This window comes from Aethalodelphis obliquidens, unplaced genomic scaffold, assembly GCF_003676395.1.
Source record: "Aethalodelphis obliquidens isolate GAN/ISIS:26980383/991018 unplaced genomic scaffold, ASM367639v1 scaffold56, whole genome shotgun sequence".
NCBI lineage: Eukaryota > Metazoa > Chordata > Mammalia > Artiodactyla > Delphinidae > Aethalodelphis > Aethalodelphis obliquidens.
Window position 1 is genome coordinate 1,866,364 of NW_020838000.1, and position 23,789 is coordinate 1,890,152.

Here is a 23,789-nt window from a genome sequence, read left to right on the forward strand (position 1 = left end):
GCTTTTTTTTTACCATAAATGGGTATTGAATTTTGTCAAAAGCTTATTCTGCATCTATTGAGACTATCATATGGTTTTTCTGCTTCAATTTGTTAATATATTGTATCACATTGATTGATTTGAGTATATTGAAGAATTCTTGCATTCATGAGATAAACCCCACTTGATCATGGTGTATCCCTTTAATGTGTTGTTGGATTCTGTTTGCTAGTATTTTGTTGAGGATTTTTGCATCTATGTTCATCAGTGATATTGGCCTGCAGTTTTCTTTTTTGTGTGATATCTCTGTCACAAATCGGGGTGATGGTGGCCTCGTAGAATGAGTTTGGGTTGTTCCTCCCTCTGGTATATTCTGGAAGAGTTGAGAAGGATAGTAGGTAATAGCTCTTCTCTTAATGTTTGATAGAATTCACCTGTGAAGCCATCTGGTCCTGGGCTTTTGTTTGTTGGAAGATTTTTAATCACAGTTTCAATTTCAGTGCTTGTGATTGGTCTGTTTATATTTTCTATTTACTCCTGGTTCAGTCTCAGAAGGTGTGCTTTTCTAAGAATTTGCCCATTTCTTCCAGGTTGTCCATTTTATTGGCATATAGTTGCTTGTAGTAATCTCTCATGATCCTTTGCATTTCTGCAGTGTCCGTTGTTACTTCTGCTTTTTCATTTCTAATTCTATTGACTTGAGTCTTATTCCTTTTTTTCTTGATGAGTCTGGCTAATGGTTTATCAATTTTGTTTATCTTCTCAAAGAACCAGCTTTTAGTTTTATTGATCTTTGCTATTGTTTCTTTCATTTCTTTTTCATTTATTTCTGATCTGATCTTTATGATTTCTTTCTTTCTGCTAACTTAGGGGTTTTTTTGGTTCTTATTTCTCTAATTGCTTTAGGTGTAAGGTTAGGTTGTTTATTTGAGACTTTTCTTGTTTATTGAGGTAGGATTGTACTGCTATAAACTTCCCTCTTAGAACGGCTTTTGCTGCGTCCCATATGTTTTGGGTCATTGTCATTTATTTCTAGGTATTTTTGATTTCCTCTTTGATTTCTTCAGTGATCTCTTGGTTATTTAGTAGTGTATTGTTTAACCTCCATGTGTTTGTATTTTTCGCAGTTTTTTTCCTGTAATTGATATCTAGTCTTATAGCATTGTGGTCAGAAGAGATACTTGGTACCATTTTAATTTTCTTAAATTTACCAAGGCTTTATTTGTGACTCAAGATATGATCTATCTTGGAGAATGTTCCACGAGCACTTAAGAAACTTTATTCTTTTGTTTTTGGATGAAATGTCCTATAAATATCAATTAAGTCCATCTTGTTCAATTTGTCTTTTAAAGCTTGTGTTTCCTTATTTATTTTCATTTTGGATGCTCTGTCCATTGGTGAAAGTGGGGTGTTAAAATCCCCTACTACTATTGTGTTACTGTCAATTTCCCCTTTTACGGCTGTTAGCATTTGCCTTATGTATTGAGGTGCTCCTGTGTTGGGTGCATAAATATGTACAATTGTTAGATCTTCTTCTTTGATTGATCCCTTGATCATTATATAGTGTCCTTTTTTGCCTCCTATAATAGTCTTTATTTTAAAGTCTATTTTGTCTGATATGGAAATTGCTACTCCAGCTTTCTTTTGATAACCATTTGCATGGAATGTCTTTTTCCATCCCCTCACTTTCAGTCTGTATGTTTCCCTAGGTCTGAAGTGGGTCCCTTGTAGACAGCATATATATGGGTTTTGTTTTTGTATCCATTCAGCCAGTCTATGTCTTTTGGTTGGAGTATTTAATCCATTTACATGTAAGGTGATTATTGATATGTATGTTCCTATTATCATTTTCTTAATTGTTTTGGGTTTGTTAATGTTGGTCTTTTCCTTCTCTTGTGTTTCTTGCCTAGAGAAGTTCCTTTAGCATTTGTTGTAAAGCTGGTTTGGTGGTGCTGAATTCTCTCAGCTTTTGCTTGACTGTAAAGGTTTTAATTTCTCTGTCAAATCTAAATGAGATCCTTGCTAGGTACAGTAATCTTGGTTGCAGTTTTTTCCCTTTCATCACTTTAAATATGTCCTGCCACACCCTTCTGCCTTGCAGAGTTTCTGCTGAAAGATCAACTGTTAACCTTATGGGGATTCCCTTGTATGTTATTTGTTGCTTTTCCCTTGCTGCTTTTAATATTTTTTCTTTGTATTTAATTTTTGTTAGTTTGATTAATATGTGTCTTGGCATGTTTCTCCTTGAATTTATCCTGTATGGGACTCTCTGTGCTTCCTGGACTTGATTGACTGTTTCCTCTCCCATATTAGGGAAGTTTTCAACTATAATCTCTTCAGATATTTTCTCAGTCCCTCTCTTTTTCTCTTCTTCTTCTGGGACCCCTATAATTCGAGTGTTGGTGCATTTAATGTTGTCCCAGAGGTCTCTGAGACTGTCCTGAATTCTTTTCATTCTTTTTTCTTTATTCACTCTCTGGTAGTTATTTCCACTGTTTTATCTTCCAGGTCACTTATCCGTTCTCTGCCTCAGTTATACTGCTATTGATTTCTTCTAGAGAATTTTTAATTTCATTTATTGTGTTGTTCATCATTCTTTGTTTTCTCTTTAGTTCTTCTAGGTCCTTATTAAAGGTTTCTTGTATTTTCTCCATTGTATTTCTGAGATTTTGGATCATCTTTACTATCATTACTCTAAATTCTTTTTCAGGTAGACTGCCTATTTCCTCTTCATTTGTTTGGTCTGGTGGGTTTTTACCTGGCTCCTTCATCTGCTGTGTATTTCTCTTTCTTCTCCTTTTCCTTACCTTACTGTGTTTTGGGGTCTCCTCTTTGCAGGCTGCAGGTTCATAGTTCCCATTGTTTTTGGTGTCTGCCCCCATGGGTAAGGTTGGTTCAGTTGGTTGTGTACGCTTCCTGGTGGAGGAGACTGGTGCCTGTGTTCTGGTGGATGAGGCTGGATCTTGTCTTTCTGGTGGGCAGGACTGTGCCCGGTGGAGTGTTTTGGGGTGTCTGTGAACTTAGTGTGATTTTAGGCAGCCTCTCTGCTAATGGGTGTGGTTGTGTTCCTGTCTTGCTAGTTGTTTGGCATGGGGTGTCCAGTACTGGAGCTTGCTTGTCATTGAGTGGAGCTGGGTCTTAGCGTTGGGATAGAGATCTCTCGGAGAGCTCTCACCGATTGACATTACGTGGGTCCGGGAGGTCCCTGGTGGACCAATGTCCTGAATTCGGCTCTCGCACCTCAGAGGCTCAGGCCTGAGAGTCAGCCAGAGCACCAAGACCCTGTCAGCCAACGGCTGGAGAAGATGGGCTATGGGTTGGGTGTCAGCCACTGCCCTGTTGTAGCTCTGTCTCAGCTGTCTCCAAAGGTCACCCAGATACATTGGGTTATTCCACCATTCCTCAGAACTTGCACATGCCAGTCTGGGATTTGTAGATGTCCTCCTGATACTCTTCATTGAAATACCTTGCATTCATGGTGGTGAGAGATATGCTAATAGTGTTGATTCTCTTCAGTTCAGAGACTGGGACAGTCTGAGCCTTCATGTGGCCAGTCAGGAGCAGCTGGCCAATGGTCCCAAAGTGATAACACATCAGATTCCAAGAAGGCTTTCTGCAGCACCTGAGCAGTAGTCCCAAGCAGTTGCTCCACTCAGCTGCAGCACTCTGACCGGGGAACTTGGTGGGACCCTCAAACGAGGATTTCTGCCAGCCCTAGAGCCTGACTTGTCCACCCAGGCAGGGAGCTGAGGACAGCATCTCCCAGCCCCGTCTCACCAGAGGAGCTGACACCTGGAAGCTGCGTGGCCAACAGCACAGGAGCTGAGAGGTGGGTGGGCAGGGCTGACAGCCTCCCAAGAAAAGCCAGAATCATGTGGAGGGTTCCTGTGCTATCGCCCAGGTGGGGGGAATTAATTCAGAGCTGAGGCTGAGAGTAGTTCCCACCCACCCTGCCTGGAAAGCCTCTGTATTACTGTACTTCTATATGATAGAATATTATGCAGACATTTTTTTTTAAAAATCACAATTTCAAAGAACATTCAATGACAGGAAACGTTCTTGCTTAGAGAACTGTTGACTTGCAGTATGATTCTAATTTAGAGGAAGGAATACATTAACAAGTATGTGTATATTTTAGAAAGCTGGAATGTTTTGTGAGTGATTTGTCTTCTCCTTTGTATTTTTTTCTCTATCCTCTAAATGTTTAACATTTGGACACGTTATAATTAATCAAAAGAAAATAAGGGTTAAACTCAAATTTCTAAAGATTGTGAAGCATGATTTTAGTTGGTTTAAGTAAATTTCTTATTTGTGCAAAAGCCATGTATTCTAAACTCTAAACATGTACTTTGCACCTCCTGTTAAGATCAACATATTTTTCCAACATTTTCACTTTTCCACTACTTCACACAGATGACAAAGTTCATCAGATTTCTAAAACAACCCAGGAAACAATATTATATAAAAACTCACATATGCAAATAATTGCAAAAATTTGCACTTTTAATTGTATATTTAATGTAAGACATTTAAAACAACATTTACATGAGTGAATAAAGGGCTATGCCTTATTAAGAATCATTCCGTTTCATGGACAAAAGGGAACTATAACATGAAGTGTTGATTTCTTGCTTCATAGAAACAGAAAGTAGCCACAAATGGAGTTAACACAGGAAGTATTTTGACAATGATTCACTTGTTAAAAGCCTTATCAGCCTTATAAATGGATTAAACTAAGTTTAGCATCATTTTTTATAGATGTGTTTCTGAAGTGTCTTCTGTTCTTGTTGTGTATTAAATGAATTCTTTTGCTCTCAAAAACCTAGATTTTCCACATCTAGACAATATCATCAGGCTGTATCTTAAAAAAGGCTAACACCCACATGTAACACATGCATTTTATACTGTTTCAGTGAATCATCATTGAAGAGATTGGATTTTGAGTGCTAACTCAGCCCATCAAAATTATTGTAATTTGATAGTTCTTACAACACAGATACCTAGCCCCATTTTCTCTGCAACCCATCCAGAGATAGGGAATTGCATTTTCCTCAGTAGGGATGAATTGTCTCAAACACAGATCACTTTAACAGGCACCTGTATGTACTCTCACAGTGAGTACTTTGATCCCAATGGGAATCCTTATTTGACACTTGACTTGGAAATTTGCCCAGTGGTAGAGTTGATTGTAATGGCAGTCAATAGAAGTGTCCCAAGTCTATACTCATTCACTTGGTCTTTCTGTAGACTTTTCTTGAGGGAATTCTCAAAGTTGATTTTTCAACTTAATGAACCCCTAAAGACATAGCAGGACCCGAATACTGTGAGCAAACACATCTGAAAAGGGTCCTGAGGTCCCGTTCTGAGTTGCCTGGACACTGAGCCAGCTCCCCTGGTGCCAGGAAGGGGAGTGCACCCCAAATCAGCTTCCAGTGACACCACTGGCCTGACCTTGTCATGCTCCCTTCCCTGTACACGGGAGGAATAGGCAGCTTCCCTGGGGCTTTAGGGTTTCCAGGCTGTGGGCAGCTGGCTTTCCAAGACCACTCTGAATAGCTGCTGCCCCCAAACCCAGCCTGCCTGGTGCTCAGCTTTTCTGGTTATTCTTCCCTGAGAAGGTTGTCTGTCAGCTTCCTCTGGAAAAGGAAGCACAACAGGGAAGAACCCTCTGCATTTGGAACAGAACTGTGACCCACAGCACATCTGGGTGGGTGAGGGAGGTCGGGATCCCACATGGCCCTCCTCTTGCGACTTTGTAAGTTCTACCTTTCCCCACAGTGTCTATTTCTGAAGCCACACTGGGGGACATTGTGGAATTCATCTTGAAGCACGATGCAGGAGAAGAGGCAACTCACAAGGGCCTTGACCTCCATCACAATGCGTCATGAGCTGGTTTCCCTATACACACATCAGACTGATGGTTTACGAGATGGCTATGCTGGAGTAGGTTTTAAAGGATGAATAGGAGTTGGGGTAGAGTGGATTTGAGAGGTGGACTTGAGAATTGGAAGAGTGAGTCATGCAGTGGAAAATTTCATACAAAGGCCTAAGGAACGAAACAGTTCATTGAGTACCTGGACTTACAGGCAGTTGAGTATTGATGAAATGAGAAGTATGAGAAAATAGAAGGGGATGAAAAGAGGAGAGGTAGGCGGGGATCTGGCATGAAGGGCCTTGAACATCAGCACAGGAATAAGACTTCATCCTAGGGGACAGTGTTCCTCCAGTTGGGGTCTGCTAACCACCTGAAAACCCAGAGTCCCTATGGAACTCAGGACCAATGTTTTTCTTTTGAGTGTGTTAGTGGCTAGTTATACTATCTAGAAATAGCTTAAGGAGGGGAAAAGTGGTCATTTTAATATTTGGCCCATTCAGGTATAAAAAGGAAGGTTTCACAGGAGTTTCAAAAAGAGGAGCGTAATAGATAGAAACTGCCTCAGGCTACACAAGTCAGACCAAACTCACAAGAACCTCAAAAGAAGGCAAACCAATACCAATTCATGTTGCAAAAGACAATTTAATACTCAGTATTATCATGTGTCATACCAATTTTATGTGAACTTAGATTTTATCGGAATTGTATCTTTGTATTCACTCTGGTTTGGTTTTATAGTTGCACAGGAGAATATATCTAGGTTTACAATTGTATGTATTAACCTAATGTATGATAAAAATAAAATCAACCAGGGAGGGGGTGGTGGAGAGAGTAGGGCTATGAGAGCCTCAGTGTAGCATGGGCTCTGCAGACAGACTGCTTGGGTTCAAATGCTCTTCAAATTCTCATTCTACCACCTTCCTGCTGTATGACATTGTCATCGAACCTCAGTTTGCTCATCTGGAAAATGGGGACCATCAAAGTTCCTACCACACTGGGTCATTGTGAGAATTCAGTGAGTTCATGCTGAAGTGCTTGGCACAAAATAGAAATAGCTCATACTGATGTTATGTGGTCGTCATCGCTGTCATTTTCTTGGGACCCATAACTTACTCAAGTTGATGAAACATATCTGTAGGTAGGCAGACGGCTCTAAGAACTTGTCATGTTACAGATAGATGTGTATTTCTGAAAAATCTTTTCATCGAATAGACGTGATGGAGAGGAAAGGAGAGATTTAATACCTATTTAGGAGATAGAAGTGAATGACAGTGATTGAGAACACTGTTCTATGAGTCTCTTCAAAGCGTGGTTCATGGACCAGCATTCCTTGGGAACTTGTTAGAAATGCAGATTCTCAGGTCCCTGAATCAAAAACTCTGGAGGTAGAACCCAGCAACCCGCTTTCACAAGCCCTTCAAATGATGTTGCGGCTCTGGCACAGGAGTTGATGAACTCCTGTAAAAGGTCAGATAGTAAATATTTTAGGTTTTGCAGGCCACAGGGTCCCTTTCAAAACACACCTCGAAATGTGTCATCATTTACAAAACCACATGCAGGCAGGATTCGGCCAACTGGCCATAGTTTGTGGACCCTTGCTTGGGGATACTGATGCCAGTGGCTGAGGCACTCAATAAGAAGGAACAAGGCTGAAGGGTAAACTAAGTCTGGGTTTGAGATGGTGAGCTTGGGGCAGTAATGAGCAATTTGCAAGCTTGAAGGAAAGAGCTTTAAGATACAGATTTAAAAGTCAGGGTAGGAGGCTTATTTAAAAGGTGGGTGCAAACGACACTGCCCACGAAGCACGTGAGGCACGAGCAGGGAAGATGCCATGACGGCATCCAGAGGACCTCCGTCACCGGACAGCATAGGAAGAGAAAACACCAGGAAGGATAGGGGCCTGACGTCATAGGAGGAGAGAAGGTGGTGATGATGGGTCCCAGCCCTCGCAGTGGTGTACGCATTGCGGAGACGCCATCATGCCTGCGGGCATCACGTGCGCAACTCACAGGTAAGCACCGGGGCATGGGGGGAGGGGGGAGGGCAGGGGACAGTGAATACCTTCAAAGTGGCAGCAGTAAAGGAGGAGAGGGGAGCAAAAACTGATGAAACGGTTCTCCCTTTCTAAGAGAAGACAAAAAATCCCAAGCCGAGACAGGGAAGAGAATAGGAGAGAGGGGAACACTGGAAGGATCGAGGTCCTTGAGGAATGGGAAAGGGTGGCACCAACAGCCTAGGCGGAGGGACTGCCCAAAACAGGAAGAAGCGCACCCCTTCCCCACGCACCTGCAGGAAGAACGGAGACAGAGGTCTCAGGAGGGGCAAGAAGTTCAGCTGTTTTATTTTTGATAATTTCAATTTTATCAACAAAGTAGGAAGTAAAGCTATCAAGTAAGATTAGAAAGGTATTCTATGTCTGTGGGTCTATCTCTGCTACCAAAGGGGAAAGGGGAGGGGGGGATAAAATGGAAATTTGGGATTAACAGATATACACTACTATATATCAAGTAGATAAACAACAAGGACCTACCATATAGCACAGGGAACTATATTCAATAGTTCGTAATAACCTGTAAGGGAAAAGATTACGAAAAAGGATATATATATATTCAGCAAACTGAATCACTTTGCTGTACACCTGAAACGAACACAACATTGTAAATCCACTATACTTCAATTAAAAAAAAAGAAAACAGAAAAAAAAAAGAAAGATATTATGAGGAAAGTGGGGAAGATAACAAAGCCGCAGTTCTTTAAAAATGAATCAAACTTTTCACCAATTCAGAGTGTATTTCCCCCGATTAGTCAGAATTAGTGGTGTTCTCTAATGACACTGTATTTATGAACAGGCGAAGTGCACGGGAGATTCTATTCCCTAACCTCTATTCCGGCTTTCACTTCTTGATGCTTTCTTTCATCTAACCCAAGTTAAGCTGACATGGTCTTTGACTTCCCACCGAGAAGTGTACATTTTAACTGGCAGGCAAATGATATTACACTCTGAAGGCCTATCGTGCTAAATGACCATTAAACCGTTCCACTTAAGAACTGCCTCTCCAGATAAAGACTCCACGTGTTTCACGCAGTATCGCTGTTTAACTCTCAGCATTTTATGGACAAGGAAATGTCATCACCGAGCTCACACGAATTCCTCCGGTTATAAACAAAACATCTGTGGCTGGTTAGCTGGGTGGGTTCATCCGTGAAGGGAAATGACCAGAGTCTTAGGTGGAAGCCTTGTAAAGGTCTGTTAGTGTGGCTCTGTCGATAAGCCATTTATCTGAAGCCCCCGTGAGACGAGACGTCCCACGAAGGAGTCTCGGATTCGGAGAGGGTGTGGCGGCCACCACCCCGTCCAGCAGCCTCCTCTCTCCTTTTTCAGAGAGATCCCTTCCTAGTCACGAGGCTCTTCTCCTTCCCGGCCTCTGTTCCTTTTCCCAAGTTCATCCTCCCACTGAGATTATCCTGCTCCGGTCCAATCCCTCTCTGCTTTTCAAAGGGTGCCTCAATTTTACTCCAGTCCCACCCAGTATTTTTCTCAGCTGATTCCAGCCTTCATGAGTCTCCCTGGAGATAAAAGAACACCTTTGGAATCTCTATTCCACGGTTTAGTTCACAATTATATTCGGTTTGAGACTCTAAGCTGTCCAAGGGCAGGTAACACAGGTAAAACACAATATCATATTAAAAGGAGATCTTTTTTCTATTTCAAGGGCAGTTACTCCTTGCTAGGTAACCTTGGGTAACCTCTAACCTTTCTGCACCTTCATTTTCTCATTTGAAAGATGAAAAGCCACAAGACTGTAATTTTCTGCCTTAGATTGTTCAATCACTTCGGTCTTTAGTAGCACTCAAGAAACACTTGATGACTGAATAAAGACAAATCTATAACCAGAGTGCAAAAAAACAAAACCCAAAACACACAAACCCCAAACCTAACGGGCAATGTGGGTCACCAGCAACAATTCTTCTTCTCCTTTATTTCTCTTAATTTCAGCCAACCCTTTCTAAGTTATGAAGAGCAATGTAGGTCATACATAGGTAGTGGTGCTAATTTTGACACGTTCACTTACATTTTTAAAAGTGTTCAGGTGACAACCATCTTTAGGCCACAACTTCAAAAACACAATCACAATGATAAGTTTATGCCTGGTCAACAGGACAGTGATTAAGTTTTACTGAAGGAATGATAAAGACCTTTTTTGGGGGTGTCCTGCTGTATCAGAAGTTCTCAAACTGTAATCTAGCAAGTCCTGGTGGGGACCCCTGCAGGACATCCATGAAGTCAAGACTAATCTCGTAGTAATATTAAGACCCCAGTGGCCTTCTCACTCTTGTGCTCACATATGTGTACACTGCAGTTTCCAGAGCCTGTCATGACATGGGATATCACAACAGCTTGAACGCATAAGTAGACGTGCAAATCTAGCTATCTTCTATTAAGCCAGACATTAAAGAGACTTGCACAAATGTAGGAAAATGCTATACTTCTACTAGTCTTTTTGCCTATCATTTTTCATAAAAAAAGTGTTATTTGTGTTACCATGTAATAGGCTTATATTTTAAATAAAGCAAGAAGCACATATCTCTAATATGTGCTTTTTTGTTTCTAATAACGTAAATATCAATAGCTATAACCCTCATCCAAAAGAACTCTGAGATCCTCAATAACTTTTAAGAGCATAGAAGAATAATAAAACATTTGGGAAGTACCTCTCTGTATCAATAAGGGTATGAGATAAATATCTGTCAAATGTAAAATAAATTTGACTATGAATTCTGGATAAGACATGAAAAATATACCCACAACAGAAGATGACTCTGTCTTTTATTAAGGTCTGGCACACTGAGTATTTTCCAAAGGATGGCAATAAGTGTCCAGACAACCCAAGCCCTGCTCTCAGATCCATTCCCACCAAATGCTCCTGACCCTGAGTTAGGGGCAGCAAGGAGAAAGGAGGGGGCCATGCTCACACTGTGACCTCTGCTTCAGGAAGTCAGTTCAGGGATGGAGTCCCCTACACACGTCCCTTACAATTCCATGCATATGAGTTTCAAAGGCTGTCATAACAAAATAATAGAGAAAGCTTGGAACAATTTTAAGGAAACATTATCTAAGGATCACTTGCAACTATTTCTTTTGTAAAGAATTATTTTTTCGGGACTTCCCTGGTGGTGCAGTGGTTAAGAATCTGCCTGCCAATACAGGGGACACGGGATCGAGCCCTGGTCTGGGAGGATCCCACATGCCGCGGAGCAACTAAGCCCGTGCGCCACAACTATTGAGCCTGCACTCCAGAGCCCACGAGCCACAACTACTGAGCCCATGCACCTAGAGCCCATGCTTCGCAACAAGAGAAGCCACCGCAATGAGAAAGAAGCCCACGGACCGCAGTGAAGAGTAGCCCCTGTTCACTGCAACTAGAGAAAGCCCACACACAGCAACGAAGACACACCACAGCCAAACAAAATAAATTTAAAAAATTTTTTTAAAAAAAGAATTATTTTTTCAATGATCATGGCCCAACTTACTTGTGTATCTATGCAGGCATGTGTAGAGAATCAAGGGACGGGGACGCATGGGTTTGTTAGTTTCTTACACTTGGGTTTGCCTACACTGGGGCACATCCATGTTCAAACACTCCTTGCCAAGTGTTTGAAACGAAATGCTTTAATCACAGGAAAGCAGTAGACACAGAATATAAAGAACCCTCTGCCACATGACCTGCTGAAGAGCAGCCACCAGTCTTAAAACTCCCTCAAGTCCTGCTAACCAGTTAACGAGCTCAAAAAAGGCTGCAAGAGGGGGGAAGTGGGTGAAAGGCCACTGGCTGGGAAGGAGATGGCTCAGGTGCTCGACGTTTGTCCTGGATCACACAGAACCAGCATCCAGGATGCACGCACTGGGTGTCTGCCATATCTGACACCCCTTCCTTCTCCCGGAGGCAGGGTGAGGATGTGTTGTCTGACCCTCTGAGGCCCTCACTCCCCTGATGTGAGCCCAGTTCTCTTTGGGAAAGCATTCCTATGACAGGAGCAGATTATAAGGTCTCTGCAGTGTTAATGAGTACAAACTCAGTAGAGATTTGCAGGAGAACTTGCCTTGCTTTCTTTTTTTTTTAACATCCTTATTGGAGTATAATTGCTTTACAATGGTGTGTTAGTTTCTGCTTTATAACAGAGTGAATCAGCTATACATATACATAGATCCCCATATCTCCTCCCTCTTGCGTCCCCCTTCCACCCTCCCTATCCCACCCCTCTAGGTGGTCACAAAGCACCGAGCTGATCTCCCTGTGCTATGCGGCTGCTTCCCACTAGCTATCTATTTTACATTTGGTAGTGTATAAATGTCCATACTACTCTCTCACTTCGTCCCAGCTTACCCTTCCCCCTCTCCGTGTCCTCAAGTCCATTCTCTACATCTGTGTCTATATTCCTGTCTTACCCCTAGGTTCTTCATGACATTTTTTTTTCTTCTTAGATGCCATATATATGTGTTCATTCAGTATTTGTTTTTCTCTTTCTGATTTACTTCACTCTGTATGACAGACTCTAGGTCCATCCTTTCAGTACAGATAACTCAATTTCGTTTCTTTTTATGGCTGAGTAATATTCCATTATATATATGTGCCACATCTTCTCTATCCATTCATCCAATGATGGACACTTAGGTTGTTTCCATCTCCGGGCTATTGTAAATAGAGCTGCAATGAACATTTTGGTACATGACTCTTTTTGAATTATGGTTTGCTCAGGGTATATGCCCAGTAGTGGGATTGCTGGGTCGCAAATTCAGAGCTCTACCTGTTTGTTTTTGTTTGTATTCCCAGGCTTTGAGCTGGGAAAAGAGAGAGAGAGAGAGAGAGAGAGAGAGAGAAGGGAGGGAGGAAATATTTCATGACACCTGAAAATATAGACTTCGGATTTCAATATGTCTATAAATAAAGTGTTATTGGAACATGACACATTCATTTACATATTGTCTTGGGCTGATTTCCTTCTACTGTGGCAGAGCTTAGTATGACAGAGACCATATGACCCTCAAAACCTAAAATATTTACTATCTAGTCCCTTACAGAAAAAGTTTACAAACATCTGATCTATACTTCTGAGTCCCCTATCCCCAGCACAAAGTATATAAAGTTCATGTTTATAATTCTAATATCTGTGCCTAATTCACCCTGGGAAAGTTTAATGATATAGCAAAGCATACTGATATTAGTTGAATTTAGGATTTTGTAAACCAGAAAGATTTAGAATTCTAAATCCCACTTAGAATGGCCAGAATACAGTGATTGGAGACCAGAATGCTCTAATGTGAGAGACCTGCTCTAGGACGTTCCGTTTACCTCCCAGGTGAGGACTGTAAGAGGACGCCTGAAGCCATTCCAATGTGTAACTGTTTATTCCGACTGCGTGGCAGTTGTAAGAGAAATTCAGTTCATAGTTATGATGCTATTCTGGATCCTGCAATAGCAAACAGCTTCATCTAGCAGTCTTAAGCAGCACGGTGCAGAAAAAGAAATTAAATTTGATGATTCAGAGTTTTTGCCTGCTTCTTCCCAATACCTCCTCTTTCCATGATGCGGATGCTTATCCTTCTCACAATGAAGAGGAACCAACGAGCTCCTTGGCTAAATCTTAAGCAAACCTGAAACATCTCCACTGAAGGTGTGATCATCAAGAGGGAGGAAACGGAGTGATGGGGTGCAGGCCTCTTGAACTGAGCTTGCTATGAACTGGTGTGAGCTAAGGTTCTCAGGCAGGCAAAAGGTTCATCACTAGGATGGACCTTTGACCCAAGAGCAAAGTGAAAGGAGACCGGATAGACGTTCTGCTATAATTCAGACCCATGGGGATTTAAAGAAGAAAAGGAGACATGTGGTGATCTTTTGGGTTTCTTCATTTTTTACACAACAGAAAAGCCCTAGGGTCTACTGAGAAATACCCGTAATTACTGCCTCGTCATCTTAGGGAAACATGACAGTGGCTTCCAATCATAGCTTTTCCAAAAAAAATAAAAAGTCTTGGCTTCCATATTATCTTTCATTTAAAGAATATAATTCAGTTTTCTTAATGCTCTTCTGGTAGAAAAGCCAAACAACTTTCTCTGAGATACTCTTGGTTTGAGGTTGAATGATCACAACTGGACATTCCTAAAATCCAATGGCATTAGTCCAGACAGAAGCAACTAGGGCTGTCAGATTTAACAAATAAACACAGGATGCCTGGTTAAATTTGAATTTCTGATAAGCAACAAATATATTTTTAGCATAAATATGTCCCCAAATATAAGTATATCCCAAACGGTGCATGGAATATATGTACACTAAATATGTATTTGTTGAGTATCTGAAATTCAAATTTAACTGGGCCTTCTGTAATTTTTCTGACAATCCTAGGACAACTTTAATTCAAGATGCTTCTTGGTGGACAAGCAGTGGGGAAAATGTGGTGCCTATGTTGAGCCTGCTCCTGGATGGTGACCAGGTTTGGTTCGAACCAGACCCAAATACCTTTAATCCTCATTCCTCTGACCTGTGAAATGTGGGGAGGGGTATGTAAATGTTTCATGGGTCTGCTCTGAGAAGTAATTAAAAGTATTGACAACCCCGTTATAAGATAAACACCCTTGATTTTTTGACTTCCTTAAATTGCTTGTGTGCATATCTTACTGATTAGTGTAATTAATTTATAATACTTATAATATAGAAGTGAACTGAGTGGACAAAACTGTTTGGGTGCTTTCATTTCCACTCTCGGCCATCATCATGAACTATTCAGTCTAGCTCAGCAACTAAATAACGAGAAGGCGTTTTCTAAATCTTCAGCCTTGGTGCGTTTTTCTCAACCAAATAAATCAATTTAAAACTCATCCTGACACTCACCCGCCACATCATTTCAATGTAGGAAAAAAAAAGAAGGGATTCAAACCAACTAATCCTATTGCTTTCTCAGGATACAGACTCCTTAAGTGTTGCCGCAAACCATATCTGACCTCTTGAACTCACAGAGGGGAAATTAAGGCAGAAAAACCTAGCCGCTTAAACCACTGCCCTGTCAAGACTTGGTAAGATTTAATCTCTGAGGTTCCCTAAGGCAAATAAGGTTGAGCAAAATAACCAGATGTTATTATAAATAACCAAATAACCAACATGTTAACCAAATAACATGTTGAAGAATGATCTATTTTTAAGGACTGAAAATGGCCCTAAACACTGGGCATTTAGGAGGGAAGAAGCTACAGAAGTTCAAGGTTCTCATATTAAGTTACCAAAGCACAATGACATAGGTCATCTTCAGAGAGAGGTGAGTTCAGTGCAAAAAGAAACAAACAAACAAAAAAACCCTTAGATAACTGGGTACAAGGAATCAAGGAATATTTTGCCTTGGATGACTTTAACCAACTTCAAGGACACCACGGGGGACATAAGACCTTACTTACCTCAGAGTTACTTTCATCACAGAATGGAGCAAAAAGTGTTTCTATGCCTTAACATTACTGACTGGCTTGAACAAACCAAAAAGGAAAAGGAGTTAGTTCCCTCTGAGTAGTCTCCTGAATGTTCAACCCAAGAAGCCCCACCATGAAGTTAAAAGCCCCTCAGCGTAATTCCCTGAGCATCCCATAGTAGGTCTACCACCTGGCCTCCCCCTTGGGAAGGCCTTTGGAACCTCATGTGTTCATTTTCACACCTGGAAAATTCTGCTGGTAGGGCATTTCAAGTAATTAAGTGGGGACTGGGATACAAATAAATATATAAGAATGAAGATTCTCAATACATCGTACATATTCAAGAATTATTTGATGGGCAGAAGATCTAAAGACACATTTCTCCAAAGACATACAGGGGACTTCCCTGGTGGCGCGGTGGTTAAGAATCCGCCTGCCAATGCAGGGGACATGGGTTCGAGTCCTGGTCAGGGAAGATCCCACATGCTGTGGAACAACTAAGCCCGTGCGCCACAACTACTGAGCCTGTGCTCTAGAGCCCACGAGCCACAACTACTAAGCTCACATGCCACAGTTACTGAAGCCCGCGTGCCTAGAGCTGGTGCTCTGCAACAAGAGAAGACACCGTGATGAGAAGCCCACGCACTGCAACAAAGACCCAACGCAGCTAAATAAATAAATAAATTTATTTATTAAAAAAAAGAAAGACCGCAGAATATACTCAAAAACACTCGCTAGTATGTGCAGAAGTCCAGTCCAGAAACAGGAAAGTTCATCATCCACTCATTCATCATTACTCTCACCTTCTTCCTAACTGCTTTAGTCCTAGTTCCCTCTACCGTCACTCCAGGCTACTTACTGTCCTGCGAACCTACTGGACATATACCACCTGCCCCAGGACCTTTGCTGTTTCTCTTCTCTATGCCTGAAGGGTTCTTCCCCATCATCGCTGGATGTACTCCTTCACTTCCTTCAGCCTTTGATCAAGCATCACCTTCTCAGTGAGACCTTTCACAACCATATTTTTTATTTTTTTATTTATTTTTTGCGGTGTGCGGGCCTCTCACCGTTGTGGCCTCTCCCGTTGCGGAGCACAGGCTCCGGACGCACGGGCTCAGCGGCCATGGCTCACGGGCCCAGCCGCTATGCGGCATGTGGGATCTTCCCAGACCGGGGCACGAACCCGCGTCCCCTGCATCGGCAGGCGGACTCTCAACCACTGCGCCACCAGGGAAGTCCACAACCGTATTTTTTAAAATGATACCCTTCCCCTCCCCCAGAACACCCTGGCCTCCTTCCTTGTCTTTCCTGTCCTTCCAAAGCACGGCACGGAATGGATAAAGTGAAGACACTCCATCTTACAAATGCTAGGAGCAGGACAGCAAGCACTCTGAGGGATTTACATGTGTGTATACACGTAATTGCTTATGGCCTATGTCTCCAGGTGCTTCTCAAAACGTAGCAGCATCAGAATCACCAGAAGGACTTTTGAGAACACAGATTCCTCATTCCTGCCCCAGAGATTTGATGGAAGGGATGCTCAGCCCGCCATTTGAACAGCCTTGCCCTAAGGCACTGCTTCTCATCCGGGATTCTCCTGCCCTCCAGGGAACTGTACCCACTATCTGAAGACATTTTTTTTTAATTGTCAGAACTGGGGTAAAGGAGCTACTTGGCATCCTGTGTGCTAAAGAGCCTACCGTGCACAGGACAGCCTCCAAATGTCAAAGAATTATCCAGCCCCAAATGTCAGTAGTGCCAAGGCTAAGAAACCCTGCTGGTGAAGAGTGCTTCTCAAACACTATCAATGCATCAACACCTAGAAGGATTGTTACAATTTGTATTGTCAGACGGCATCCCCAAAGTTTCTGATTTTTAAGCTGGTCCACTGTGGAGGTCTAAAAATGTACATTTCTGCTAACTACTCAAGTAACGAAGATGCTATTGGTCCAGGGCCCGCTCTTGGAGAAGAGTTTAGTAGTAGGAAAACTCCATGAAGCAGGGATCTTGGTCTCTTTTACTCACTGTTGTTTCCCCAGCAACAGAGTGTGGCAGAGTACTTTCTAATTTTTTAGTAAAAGACCCCTAGTCTAGGCCCCCCACCCCCGACCATACACTGACTTTTATACCAATGATCCTTGTCATAGACACTGAGAAACAAGAGTTCTTTCTGACTGTTGTTGTTTTGGAAGCAACTTTGAGACCCCTTCTCTTCCCATTGACTCCTCAGGTCTTCAAAGAAGTCCGAGGGGAGTGCATGTGTGAGCCCAGCCACCCCTAACTGTCTGCCCAGAGGGTGTGCAGGGTACATCTCCACAGCGAGAGCTTCCAAAAAATCAGCCAAATGCAAGTCCCTGCATTTGCTATTTATTTCTTTATGATGGTACGACATGGTCCTATAACCATTTGTCAAGCAATTCCTATTTTCAAAACCTAAGGCCAGGGGAATTCCCTGGCGGTCCAGTGGTTAGGACTTGGGGCTCTCACTGCCAGGGGCCTGGGTTCCATCCCTGGTCAGGAAACTAAGATCCCACAAGCCTCGCAGTGCAGCCAAAAAAAACACAAACAAACAAAAAGTAAGGCCAGAGCATTCACACACATACACACACACACACACACACACACACACACGCATAAACACACATACACTTAGTTCTTAAATCTGATGCCTGAGTGAGGTCCGCAGCATTTTAACACATGGGACTTGGGGCATCTTCTCGAAAATATCTGTGCTTCTATAACCTCATCTATGGCAAAAGTTCTCTCTAAGATGGTATCTTCCAGGTGCTGCCTACTACCTCTCCTTACATCATTTTCTGGGGAATATTGAATTCAGTTCCTTTTAACCTGTGCCCAAGCCCAGCAGTGGAGGAGCCATTGATCCCCATAATTCAAAATTGTCTGATATCTTAGATTCAATCGCCCTGCTTAAGACAGGCATTTAATGAAGAACTGGTGAATGAGAAGTTTAATGGCTAGAGTGAAGCCACTCCATCTTACAAATCTCTTTTCACTCATGGGGAATCATCAGCCAGCACTATTGATTTGCATTTAAGGACTGAACTTTCTATTGTTTTCAGATGTTAGGATCCTCAGCCAGTGCCCACAGGCTATTAGTTACAGGGTGAAGCCTGCCCACTGAATTGAGAAAGCTGAGGCATTCATGATGGCTTGGAGAATCCAACACATTTCAGAAAGTGAAACAGTATTTCGTTGATTGTCTTCCTCGTACAACAATGAGAATCTACACAGAAATAATCAACATCTTAAAAAATGAACACAGTTCACTATTTTGAAAAACAGCATTACTGAGTTGTCATTTACATGCTATGGAATTTGTTGCCAAACCCATGTTCGTGTGCCTGACGCACTGTGAGTCCAAACAAACCGAAACTTCTGAGTCTGGAGCAGAGAAAGGTTTATTGCTGGGCTGAGCAAGGAGTATGGGTGGCTCATGCTCAGAAGACCAGAACTCCCCAGTGGCTTTCAGGGAAGGGTTTCCAAAACCAAATTTGCGGGGGAGGGCTGCAGGGTGTGTGACCTTTCTCTGATTGGTTGGTGGGAGGTAACAGGGTTCCAGGAATCTCAATCATCAGCCTTCTGGTTCCAACCAGTCTGGGGGCTAGTGCTTGTGCTCAGCATGTAGTGACCATCCTCCACCTGGATGGGGACCTTAGTTCCTACAGAAGAATGCAGAGCTGTGTATCAGACTGTTATATGTATCCCTTGAGGAGGAACTAGGACTCTGACCATCACTGCACTACAGTTTCTTGACTGCTTTTCCCTTGTTTCTGCATTCCCTCACTTCCCTAATTCAGATGTCTGAATATCCCCTTTGGAACTTAGGGAAGGCCTACAAACAAAAAACTGGGGCAGGGAAACACTTTTGAACCTGGGAGGGCCCTGCAGGGTCCAGCTCTGTTTTTTCTTTGATGCTCCTCAATCTTGAGGGGGAACAAGTGTGGGACAAGAAAGAGAATAAAGTTTTGGATAGAGGTTAATCATAAACTGGGCAGAGAAACTCAGCTCTACTGGGACTCAGTTTCAAATTCACCTGTTAAAGAGTACTGTGCAACGATTTTGGGTAGGTTTTCAAAGCTGTGCAGCTATCACTATCTAATTGTAGACCACTGCCATCATCCCAAAGAGACACCTCAAGCCCATCTGCAGTCACCCACCACCAGCCCCACTCTACTCCTAATCCACTGTTGTCTCTACAGATTTGCCTTTTATGGGAATTCCATATACATGGAATCATATAATATGTGGTCTTTTGTGCCCAGCTCCTTTCACCTAGAATATTGTTTTTGAGGTTCATCCATGCTGTAGCATATATCAGTACTTCGTTCCTTCTTATTGCCAAACAGTTTCTAGATATATTATAATTTGTTTATTCATTCACCAGTTGATGGACTTTTGTTTTGTTTTGGCTACTAGGAATAATGCTGTTATGAACATTTGAGTACAAGCCTTTACGGGGACATATTTTCATTTCCCTTGGGTAGATTCCTAAAAGTAGACTTTCTGAGTCATATGGTAAATCTATCTTTAACATTTTAAGAAAATGCCAAACTGTTTTCCAAAGGGGCTGCGTCATATTAAAACCCCACCAGCGATGTATGTGGGTTCCAGTCTCTCCACATCCTCTCCAACACTTGTTATTGCCCATCTTTGGTTCACTCTAAATGCTGAAACAAGAGTGATTTCAAATTTGTACCACAAATATAAAAATACACCTAACATTTATTGAGGAACTACTCTATGTAATGTTCTTTAAACATATTACTGTTAGCCCATCATTAACACAATGAGATTGTCAACTACAAATTGGCACTTGCCATGGGCACTTGCCATCTACCTCTACAAGGATTAAATCAGGTGCTGTTGCAGCTGCTGACCTTCAGGGCTCAGAGCAGAAATGAGGCACTCTGTGTTCTGGAAAAACTGGCAGAACAGGTCTTCAGATAGATATTTTCAGGAGCTCATTTTATGAGCCCAATTCTTGCATCTCCTCATATCTAGAAAAGCATTAAATTCCTTCATGGTGACATCTGCTCCTCGTGACCAGCAGAAACCTTCTGCAAAAATATGGGCTTGACTGCATGTACTCCCCCTTCACTAAGATCACTATACACTTACCTTCCCCCTACCTCTTTGGAGCAGTTTCTCAGAGCTATCTGAAATGCTGTCTCCTGGGCTGAACTCCTCATTTTGCCCCAAATAAAACTTAACTCGCAACTCTCACATTGTACATTTTTTTTGAGTCAGCAAGTTATTATCAATAGTTTACAGACAAAGAAACGAGGCTCAGAAAAGTTAAACAGTTACCCATGGAATCCCAGGAATCAGGTGGCAGGATCTGAATTCAATGCCAGATGTGTGTGACACACAAGTTGACTACAAGAGTTATTCATGCAGAAGTCAAGACATATTTGAAATATAATATGACCAAGATACTTAATGTCATTAAAGAGAGGGCTCAACAAACAGTAAATTCAACTGTTTCTAATAACTATGGATTTTGCTTTTTTAAAAAAATTTTTTATTGGAGTATAGTTGATTTACATTGTTGTTAGTTTCAGGTGTACAGCAAAGTGATTCAGTTATACATATACATATATAATAACTACAGATTTTCTTTTTTTTTGCAGTACGCGGGCCTCTCACTGTTGTGGCCTCTCCCATTGCGGAGCACAGGCTCCGGACGTACAGGCTCAGCGGCCATGGCTCGCGGGCCCAGCCGCTCCGCAGCATGTGGGATCTTCCCGGACCGGGACACGTCCCCTGCATCGGCAGGCGGACTCTCAACCACTGCGCCACCAGGGAAGCCCCAGATTTTCTTTTGAAGAAATTATACTGAGGGGACTTCCCTGGTGGCACAGTGGTTAAGAATCTGCCTGCCAATGCAGGGGACACGGGTTTGAGCCCTGGTCTGGGAAGATCCCACGTGCCGCGGAGCAACTAAGCCCGTGAGCCACAACTACTGGGCTTGTGCTCTAGAGCTCGTGAGCCATTACTACTGAACCCACATGCCACAACTACTGAGCCTGCGTGCCTAGAGCCCGTGCTCCACAACAAGAGAAGCCACCACAGTGAGAAGCCTGCGCACAGCAACGAAGACCCAACACAGCAAAAAATAAATAATTAAATAAATAAATTTATTTTTTTTAAAAGAAATTATACTGAAATTCTAGAGAATAATTTCACTTCAAAATTCTCTCTTCAAATGTCAAATCCCATAGTTGTAGTTTTGATTCAGGATTTAACTAGCAAGATATTTAGGACAATCAAAACTCAAATGAAACACTTCATGGCAATGAAATTGCTGAATGGTTTTTATTAACTGTATGAATCATTTGCTACTATCTAAAGATGGGAATTCTGACAACTGCTGTTCATGTTTGAGTGCTCAAAAAACATTTATTGCAGTTTCTGAAGTCCTGTCTGTGACTGCAGAGTACTGGGTGTCTCATCTGGCTCCCACTCCATCTCAAGTAGGCTGCTGGCAGAAGGTGACGGCCAAAGCGGCTGGAGGGAACTGCTCCAGGTCAAAACCTTCACTCACTCTTCTCTGGCTACCCACTCTCTTGATCTACCCACTCCAGTATCACCAGTCATGAATCCCTCTGATCTGTTCACTGCCATTCAAAAGGCCATTCTGCTGTCTCAAAGCCTAGTTCTTCTCTGCCTCGGGGATGCTCTGAACTAGAAACGCCCAACACTTCAGAACACCTTTATTCCCTTTGGATTCATTATTTGGCCTGTTGGACTCACATGGTTTGCAAATGAATGCCTGTTTCCCTCTTCTGTTTTAGAATATCTGGTGATGCAGATCGTTGCTATTCAAAATGTGGTCCATCAGCATCCCCTGGGGACTTGTTAGAAATGCAGAATTTCAAGCCTCATCCCTAACCTACCCATCAGAATCTGCCTTTTAACAATCTCCCCAGGTGATTCCTATGTGCTAGATCATTAACTTATGGACTTCCAGGTCTAACCCACAGACCCACAACCTCACATGACCCAGCTGAAAATCTACCCCTAGCAAGAGTAACAGCAGAAGCATTTCCTTCTCTCTGCATAGGTTTCTTCCCTCTGCCTCCAAACATACTAAAGTCACTCTCTTTTCAACAACAACACAAATCTCTTGACCCTGTGACCCCTATGAGGAAGAGTACACTATTGTTCACATTGATCTGCTTCCTCTCTCTGTAGGAGTATTAAACAGCCCCATCCTGTGGAACCTGGGTTTGCCTATATGACCTCTGGCCAAGGAAATGTAAGCAAAGGTGATGTGTGTCATTTCTAGGCAGAAGCTCTCAAGTCAGTTGATGCTTTGTCCTCTCTCTCTCCACTATCACAAGACTGGCAATGGCCCAGATAGAGGAGGCTCTGTCAACTAGACTCCAGAGAAGACAACATGGACCTGAACCAAAGGTGACCTACAGAGGGCAGACAGATTTGCTGTTGAAAGCCACAGAGATTTGGGGTCCATTTGTTACAGCATGCTTTAGCGTAAGCGGACTGATACACATCGAATCCTATTGTTTTTCCCTTTTTCATTTAAAGAAAAAATACGAAAGAGCGTACCTAGAGAGATGAATATTATTGAAAGGTACACTTAAATCTGAATTCTCTAGCACTTACATCGTCCTGTTCTCCAACTCTGACAAAATTTTTTTAGAAGTATCATTCTTCTAATTTCCAGGTTCCTCCCAGTCTGCATAATAATTTTTAATTTTTTTACAACAGGGATCAGCAGATTTATTCTGTACATGTCCAGATAGTAAACATTCTGGGCTTTGTGGGCCATATAGTCTCTCTCAGAATTATTCAACTCTATGGTGATAGCACCCTTAAAAACCACATAAGTGAATGGGTGCAGCTGTGTTCCAATAAAACTTTCCTGGTTCAAGGTTCAAAACTTAGGGGTTATTCTTATTCCACACTTTAACCCCTCTAAACTAAGCCAGGCATTAAGTACTCACAAAACCACAGAAACTTCACCTGAAAGAGTAACAGATATCTTTCAGCTTAACCCTATAATCTTATAGATACAGAAATTGTTACCAAAACAAATTAAAACGTCATGTCAAAAACAGCACTCTAGTTAATGTTATGCATGCTGAAGTATTAAGGGAGAAATGTACTGATGTCTTCAATTTACTTTGAAACACATAAAACAGTAAGAGGGATTCATGAATGGGTAAAGGGATAGATGGATAGATAGATAAATTTGTGAAAAATCAAGGATAGTAAAATGTTAACTGTAGGATGTGGACGGTGTAAAAATCTTTTAACCTTTCTGTATATTTGAAAATTTTTTCATAATAAAATGTTGAGGGGGGTGTATACCAAAGCTAAAGTTTCTAAGTCTTGGATATAAACAATTGATTTGTGAAGTGTAATTCTGCTTGATAAATATCCCATGGCAATTTATCGAACAGAGCTTGAAAAACTGATCTAAGTAAGGCCTTG